The following is a 9,166-nucleotide window of genomic DNA, read 5'->3' as shown; positions in this document are numbered from 1 at the left end:
ATCTATTGAGTTGTTTTTTTGTGAAAGGTTTATTTTAAGAGCACTGGTTATTGAAGTTATATTTAAAATGAAATGTTGCAAGCCTGGAACGGCGCACGGTCTACAAATTTTTGTAAGGGAGCATTTTTTATCTTTAATGACGTCATAATTTAAAGAACAGAATGTCGTCATATTTTTTCGACTACCTACCTACCGTGACTGACTCCTCCGAAGTTGAAATAGTGACCGATATGAGGATAAGATTTATAATCCGAAGGCAAAAGCTAGTGTACATGTAAATATTTTGTATGATATTCTATTTTCTATAATAGGTGTACGTTTCACTTTATTTTGGACTTGATGGCGTTGTACAAAACAAAAATACCAAGAATAGAAAAAAGCAATGTAGTATTCAAGTGTAACTTGATTCTTCAGGGCAAATGGACAGACTGAAATCAGAGCTGCGGATGTACAAATCATGTTGCTAGTGAGATTTCTCTGGCTGCTAAAATTTTTTTGAATTTGTTTCGATGATGGTAAACCATGTTAGAATTGTATTCCGACATATTTTCTTTGTTCATATTTTAATATAATAATAAAGATATATTGTATTGAAAATGTATATTGTGCTGCTGTATTTAATGAATTATTTCACATAAATTATTTCACAAATGGGTATTCGAGAACAGTTTTCTGAATAGCATAACTTAGAAGGTAGTGAAGTCCCGTGTCCCCTAGTGGGGTATGGGGCAGATGATGTACATCTATTTCACTGATCGATTTTCTTTACGGACAAGTAGGTGATCAACCTTCTGTGTCCTGCCAGACCGAGATTTTTTTTTTTGTGCGTCCCCACCGGGAATTGACTCAGGACTCACGGTTCTATGCTCAAGCGTTAACCAATGTACCAAGGAGGCGGTCTGTATATATGTAATAACTTAGAAGGTACCATAGTCAAAATTATTTATTACTAGCTGTTCGCCCCGGCTTCGCCCGTGGTACAGTTCTGGGGTAAAAAGTATCCGATAGCACTCGGATATATATGATAAATCTTCAATGTATGATAAAACTTCTGCAAAAAAATGCCTTTGAGTAAACTAGAATCTCCCAAGACATTTATAAAAAACTAGCTGCGCACCGCGGTTTCGCTCGCGTAAGTCCATATCCGGTAGGAATATCGGGATAAAAAGTTGCCTATATGTTATTCCAGTTGTCCAGCTATTTACGTACCAAATTTCATAAAAATCCGTTATGTAGTTTCGTGATTGACGGACAGACATCAAACAAACAATCTTTCACATTTATAAAATTAGTGTGAGTATCTTCAGTGTAATAATGTGATTGCACTGAATAAAAACAAACGAATCCGTGTATCAATTAAAATTGGAAATATACTGAACTAAAATATTTCAACGAGAAATCTCGGGATTTTTAAACACAAACAGCATATATGCATATCAATGATGAATGAATTTTATTGTTATTTTAAGTGGCGAGCAGATAGTGTCCTGCGATAAATACAAGCTTGTTACATCTTTTATTGAGTAGTCGCTTATTTGTTATATTTACTGTTATATTAATATATCCATGAATAAAACATAACACTTGCATAGGTACCTATGTGTGTCAAATGGATGTAGTATGAAATGTGTGTGTGTATTTTTTATTTAATGTATTTCTTGTGTATTATTTGAAATTTGTATACTGCTACATCTATGTAATTTTCGTAAAAAAGCGTACAAAGTTTTTGTATCACGTAATAATGTATAGAAATATACTTCAAATAATATTGCTATTTCTACAATATATTAAGAACTCTTTAGTTTAAATGTAATTCTTTATATAAGCAAATTTATACTTTTATAGCTCTGCCCCGTCTTCATCTGCAATAAGTTTATTGTCTCCATAACAACTTTCCTTGTGCCTACAAAAACAACATAATTGGCCGAATTGGTCGTTCTCAATTTTTATACACAGCGACACATTTCGCGATTAGTTTTTACTTATATAGATGAGTAGTAAAATAATTTGAATTCATTCCAAGAACACAGAATTATTATTTACTTTAATGTGTAAGTGACATGCGAATTTCAACAAAGTTTTAACTCGTAAACACGAAACCTTGTTTTCACTTGGGTAGTCAGTTTTTATTTACAACTTTGTAAATTCAAACATCACATAACTACTTGCTTTGTATGTAAAATATCATATTATATAACTTTGCGAGTTTGCAAACACAGTATATAACAGTCATAGGCACTGCCGATGAAAGACAAACTTTTAATTAAGAATCTTAGCCTTAAAATTTGACATTTCTTGATAATAATATGTCTCCATCCTCACCAAAGATTTCTTCAGCGTTTTCATATAAAAAATGGGAAAGAAAAACTTCTTCAAAAGTTTCCTGTTAATTTTTTTATATAATATTGATTTTAATAAGAGAAACGAAAGGCAATTTCTCAAAGACCTTGTGACCCTTTAACGTGTTAAAGGGGACAAAGTGGAGCTGTCAAAAGTTACAGAACTATTTCTTAAAATATATACTGTATGTGTCATGGATTAGATTGGATAATATATGGGATTATTCTAAAATTAGGTAAAAAATTTAATGATATTAATGTTTGAGACGCAGTATATTTTGAATCAAATGACAAACAATAACTAAAAATGACAAAAATTTCATTTAAAACACAGATAATCATATCATCGGTTGAAAACCTACTGATATAAATGTAATAAAAAATATAAAACCTTTCAAATGAGAACCTCCTTCGTTTTTCAAACTTCAAGTATTTATGAACAAAATGGTTACAAACTTATTCTATTAACTAACGAAATTGACCTTCACGAGGTTTTCCCATATCATTCTATTAACACTTATCGCTCTTTCAATAATCTAACCTATCTAACAAACAATAGCTAAATGTCCATTGTATTTGGAACAAAGGTCCACCACACAATACGATGAAGAGGATTGTCCTTTTCAAAGACGAGAAAAGATTTGCAGTGATATGGAAATTGGCGTTACTAACTCGATATCCACGACGCTCGATCCCGCTTCGCGTCGCTTTCACTAAGTCCATCAACCTTTAAAGGTATCATTTGATGGAGATGACACTATCATACTAACATTACACATGTGAAAGTTTGTTTGTTTGGATGTTTGTCCGTCAATCACTTTTAAACTTCTGAACGGATTTTGATGAACTTTGCTATGCTGACTTCGGTGATTAATTGCGCCCTTGGTTAAAATAGCAATCTTGATATGCGTGCGAAACCGGGACGAGCGTCTAGTTCTAAATAAATAGACAAATTTAAAAGTGCATGCCTCATAGGAGGCCTTTGTCCCGGAGTTTGGTTTGTGGAGTGAAATACCGACTGCACTCCACAGTTTTCGAATCGCTTTAGTAAGGCGGCTACGAGTGTTTATAAAATTCCTATGCGACAACCATGTACACCTACCTGTTATCGTAAAAATGTAAAGCCAAATACGGAAAATAGCACCGTTTTTGGGCAGCCATCGTTAGTCGGTTGTCTTGTTTTTTAGGACAAAACAGTGAGAAAAATTTACCAGGGCTAACTATTACGTTCGTTAGAAAGAGTTTTACACTTATTAATGTATGTAAGTTTGGCATTATTTATCTCGTGAATTTTAAGTAAAATAATAGTTGAATAGTAGAATAACACCACAGAATTTCTATTCCAGTTAATTAAAACCAATATTTATAACTATTTTGTATTAAAAAGAAGACTTCTCTTACTTAATCTGACACTGTCCTTTTGAAAGCGTCAATAAAAATGTGTATTGGGAATAAATAGAGCATGAAATTGAAGCCTACGTTTCGTCGTACGATAAAATGTACAAAAAATAAGAATATCTATTTAAATTAAATGTGGAAGTTTTACTTATTATGATAGTATATTTACTGCATTCAGTCTATTTTGTTTACCAGGTCACTTTTTCTTAAGTTCTTCATCTTGCTCTAATTACTAAAAATGTATGGTTATCAAGGATATCTATTGTATATAAACAGCCTATATATAGACACTTTCAATGGCCGCCAAGCCCCAACTGTTTGTTATTCTCACCATCAACTTTCCTTAACATTAAACCGGTGAACGGATTAGCATAAGTTACGAATAAACAGTTATATAGGAAGAACCCTAGGAAATTTTTCGGTTTATTTTCGTAACAAAATAGAACATAAATAATGTCTATCTGTCTAATTTCATAAATAAAGGTTAATGCAAAACACTGTGTGTGTACTTTTAAACGATACTAAACGAAGTCACTTGGCTAATAAATCAATTAGAAATTTATAATTTTCTCACAGAATTAACGCCAGGTGGTACGATAAAACCATCCGAATCCACTCTATACCCGCCGAAAGCACCACATAAAAACTTCGAGATCTTAATTTTTGGCTTTATCATTATATCTGTCTGTTCCTCGTTTCTGAAAATTAAACTGGAGTTTTTCGTTTTCGTTCGAAAAAGGATGTGTTCATATTACCTTATATCTCATCTATATCTAAAAATGAATCCCCTTAATAATAAAATGGTCACGCATAACGCGTAAACGGCTTGAGCGATTTCAAAACTCCTTTCACTATTAGAAGTTGCAATTATACTGAGTGACATAGGCTATATATGTACCATGGGTGAAACCGGGGCTAATAGTTTGAATATATAAAAAGCAAAGGTTGATTGACACAGAACAGGTTGAAATTTGGCATGCAGTTGACCACTATGGTGGAAGCATCTGCTAAGAAAGGATTTTGATAAATTCTACCCTCGAGGCGATAAAATACAGGATAAAAGTTTGTACTATACAAACTTATTTTTACTGAGCGGGCGAAGCAGGCACCAAATAGTTTTTGTGTGTGTTATTTTCCTCCATGACCGAAGGCGATTAATGTTTTTCGAGTTTATAAACGTATACAATATTGAAATAAACACATAGTCTTACAATCAAAACCGCTGAAAGAATTTTAAAATGAATGTTGAGATCGTTGTGGTAGTCGAAAATTAACGAAACGGCACCTTCGAATTAATAACGGAGGTAGTTTGTTTTTTATTTCTTATCTGAGCAATGTGTATTTCAAATAACACACCTAAAATCACCATTGGAATAAAATTAAGTTTTCATAATAAGAATTACTGTCTATAATTTTGGACACTCGTGCAGAATTTCACAGAAATGTCCGATTTCCAAGTACGTTTAGACAAATATGTAGGCGAATCTAAATCCCTGCAGAGGGCGCGACATTCTGCAAAACGTTATTGGGTACGTGGGATGTTTTTGTCGTTTCTATCGACGATGATATCTTCCAGACATCTTTTTTAAACGGATTGGGTAATGATTAAAAATTTACTTTTTACTTTTTTACTTGTTTTACGTTGTAATACGCATAAAAATAGAAATATATCATGAAACTTACATATTTTCTGAACCTAAACCCTACAGGATATGATTTGGCAAATTCCAGTATTCGCTGTACAGTAATTTTGAGCATCGGTTACATAAATTTTACCTACTTTTCTTGTACAAATGCGACACGTGCTTTACGTCTTTAAAGATGATGTTAGTTCTGTGGGAATAAAGCGAGCAATTGAGTTCCTCAAAGGAATACCATTGTGGTCTCGTTTCAATAAAAGAGCTTCTGTTATTCATATAGTGTTTGATAATAAAACACGTGGCTTGATGCAATCATTTTTATACTCAATGGCAAACTGACATGCGTTGAAACGTAATTTTATACTTCCCACATGTATACACTACACATATATTATGAATCAACTAGGAACTATTTCAAGTAACATAACAAGATCTTCAAAGTATTGTTGACATAGCACACACACGTAACCACTATTGGCTTACTTTCCGCCCGCGGCTTCGCCCGCGTTATCAAACGAAAACTCGCATAGTTCCCGTGAGATTATTGTGAAAATCCACCCTTTGTCCTCCAAAATCTTTAGACGTGTGAAGTGTTTTTTATTTATTACTAGCTGCGCCCCGCGGTTCCACCCGCGTAAGTCCGTATCCCGTAGGAATATCGGGATAAAAAGTTGCCTATATGTTATTCCAGTTATCCAGCTGTCTACGTACCAAATTTCATTGCAATTGGTTCAGTAGTTTTTACGTGAAAGAGTAACAAACATCCATACATCCATACAAACTTTCGCATTTATAATATTAATAGGATATAATATTAATAGGATATCTTCTCTAAGTGGTGTATGATAACGAAAGGGTTAATTAAGCAAACAAAAAAAAAGGACGTGGAAGGGTATCGAAAAGAAAAAACTTATGACACAAAAACTATAACATAATTAGATAAAGATAAGATTACTAATTTAAAGACAAAAATATCCAACTAGAGCTTTCTATATAAATAATGTTCAGAATCGATTCAGTAATAAAAATACATATACCATATAAAATACACGTGTAGGAATGTCCGAAAATTATGTAATTAGGAGGCGGCTTCCGTTGCGAACCCTACAATAATTATAATTACTTTTAGAGTGCTTCCACTTAAGTATGTCATAATATAAAAGAACAAGGCTGATTAGATGCGCTGTGTTTTACATCTGTTTTTCTTAATCAAACAGACAACAAAAAAATTACGATTAATTTATTATAAACCAAAGCTTTTTTTTCATTGTATTCGGATCACCTCACTCACATCACACACACTCGCACATATCCGGGTTAGTAAAGAATTCTCTTAACAAAAAACTATAACATCTCAATTGTTACAAGTGTATATGGGCGGTGGTGACCACTTAACATCAGATGGACCACCTGCTACTTTGCTTGCTCTGTCATAAAAAAAAACTCTTTCATCCTACTAATATTATAAATGCGAAAGTTTCTAAGGATGTATGTGTGTTTGTTGCTCTTTCACGCGAAAATTCCAGAACCGATTGCAACAAAATTTGGTATATATGATCTGGACTTTTAAAAAACTTCGACAAGTAGCGGAATTTGACATACTAAGAACTGTTTATCTGTCACTCTGTCAGAGTATACTTAGATATTGTATTGTAGCTTGGGGTGGCACTCTTAAAATTATTCTTCTACCTTTAGAGAGATGCCAGAGGTCAATACTTAAAGTGACAGCATTTAAGCCAGTTCGTTTTCCTACTAATGAAATATATAATCTGTTTAATGTACTATCCCTAAGACAACTATATATACTAGATACTGTTCTGAAATCTCGCAAACTAATAGGTCGGAATGAATTTTTTTCTAAAAATAATATAACTCGGTGTTCTACTAGGGATGCGATTAAAATTATACCATTCAATACGATCTTTTTCCGTCGGCAATTTAATATCTGGGACCACACCTATATAATGTATTAAATAAAGAATTAAAAATAATTAATATGTCTAGACACCAATGTAAAAGAATAATAACAAATTGGCTGCTCTATCTAAGGACTACTATTTTACAGAAAAAATGATTATTTCAAGAACCCGCTGTTAAGAGAGTTGATCAAGTTGAAACTACGTAACCTTTACATTCTCATAAATCACAAATGCACACGCACACACACACACACACACACACTTTACTTATTTTTAAATTATTTTTTTGTTTGTATTTATATCACTATTTCCTTTATTTTTTTTTCCAACTGTATCGTACCAATGGAAGGGTATCGGTACCTGTAATACAGATTAATATCTAGTACGGGACCAACGTTTTGTTTGTATGTGTGCATATGGTTGAGAAATAAACTTATTTTTATTTTTTTTTTTGTATGCTGGACAACTGGAATAACATATAGGCATCTTTTTGTCCCGTTATTCGTACGGCGTAGCTAGTATGACTCATAAAGTCATGTTTAAATCAATATCTTGATATAAAATCATGAAAAAGGTAATAATCCTGAGCCTCTGGCAACGGGATGTTTGCGAACTTCAAACGTTACGCCTAATAATATTTATCTGCATGTTTGGTCGCGTATGAATTGAAAAGATCTTCAATTGCCTATAAATCTATTTGACTATGCATTGGACGGAATTAGGCTGTCATCAAAAAATCACTGACATTTCACGTAATTATAAATTACATTTAATTTTGTTTAAAAAGCCTGAAGACGAATAAATATAATTGTAAAATTTCGCTCTAATTTTATATAAAAGCTATATAACATGTATATTATAAAGGCAATGCGTTGGTAGTTAAAACAAACTGGTAACTAGGCCAGTTCGCGCCGGGAAAGATACGACACCCCCACAGAAGATCGGCGTGGAATAGTTGCATGCTGTGTTTCGTTTGGTGAGTGGGGAAGCCGGAGGCCCGTATCCTTTTCCTTTTTTTTCAATCTATCCTTTATTCATGCCGTCAAGTTCTAATTCACCTCTTATAAGCAGGCAGCGCATTTGCAGCGGCCTATTTAGTAAGTTACACAGTGAAATAGTTTATATCGCTTAACATCTTATTTCCATGAGAATACATACGGAACCTCGTGCGAAATGCTTGTATTATTGCTATATAGCAATTGCATATAAATGTATATATTGACGCCTTATGACTGACTGCCTAATTGGTTTAGTGGTTTACATGTTAGGCTGAATATTCGACCCAAGGCAATATTCAGCCTAAAATGCTCAAAGCCGAAGACAGTTAATGAAATATAAGTAATAATCAAGTATATAAAACGTTTTATGTAATTTTATTTCACCATTTTGCTCGTTTAATATTCCTTAGGATAATAGCTTCAATTTTATTTTTGGACAAATCTTAACTAATTGCCATTTCTATGGCGACGTGGAAGTCCAACGATTATTAGCTAATATCATAACACGGTTTGGTTATCAATTCTGAAAAATTATGTTTCATGAGGTTTTCATGAGGAAAATGTCACATAAACTGCCTTTGGTTATTTTTCATGGTGGATAATCTTAGTGATAATAAGCATATCATTAATACTAGCTGTGACCCGCGGTTGAAACCGCGTAAGTCCGTATCCCGTAGGAATATCGGTATAAAAAGTGCCTATGCCAAAATAGTATTATTATTCACCAATAGATGTCAGGAAAAAAAACACGAATAAAACACGAATATGACATTATCTAAAAAAAATTCCTCGATTCGATCGATTTATCGCCCCCGAAACCCCCTATATACTAAATTTCATGAAAATCGTTGGAGCCGATTCCGAGATTCCAA

Source organism: Zerene cesonia, chromosome 17 (genome assembly GCF_012273895.1).
Source record: "Zerene cesonia ecotype Mississippi chromosome 17, Zerene_cesonia_1.1, whole genome shotgun sequence".
NCBI classification, from domain to species: Eukaryota; Metazoa; Arthropoda; class Insecta; order Lepidoptera; family Pieridae; genus Zerene; species Zerene cesonia.
The sequence above is the reverse complement of the archived record's forward strand: the minus strand, read 5'-3'. Positions refer to the sequence as shown.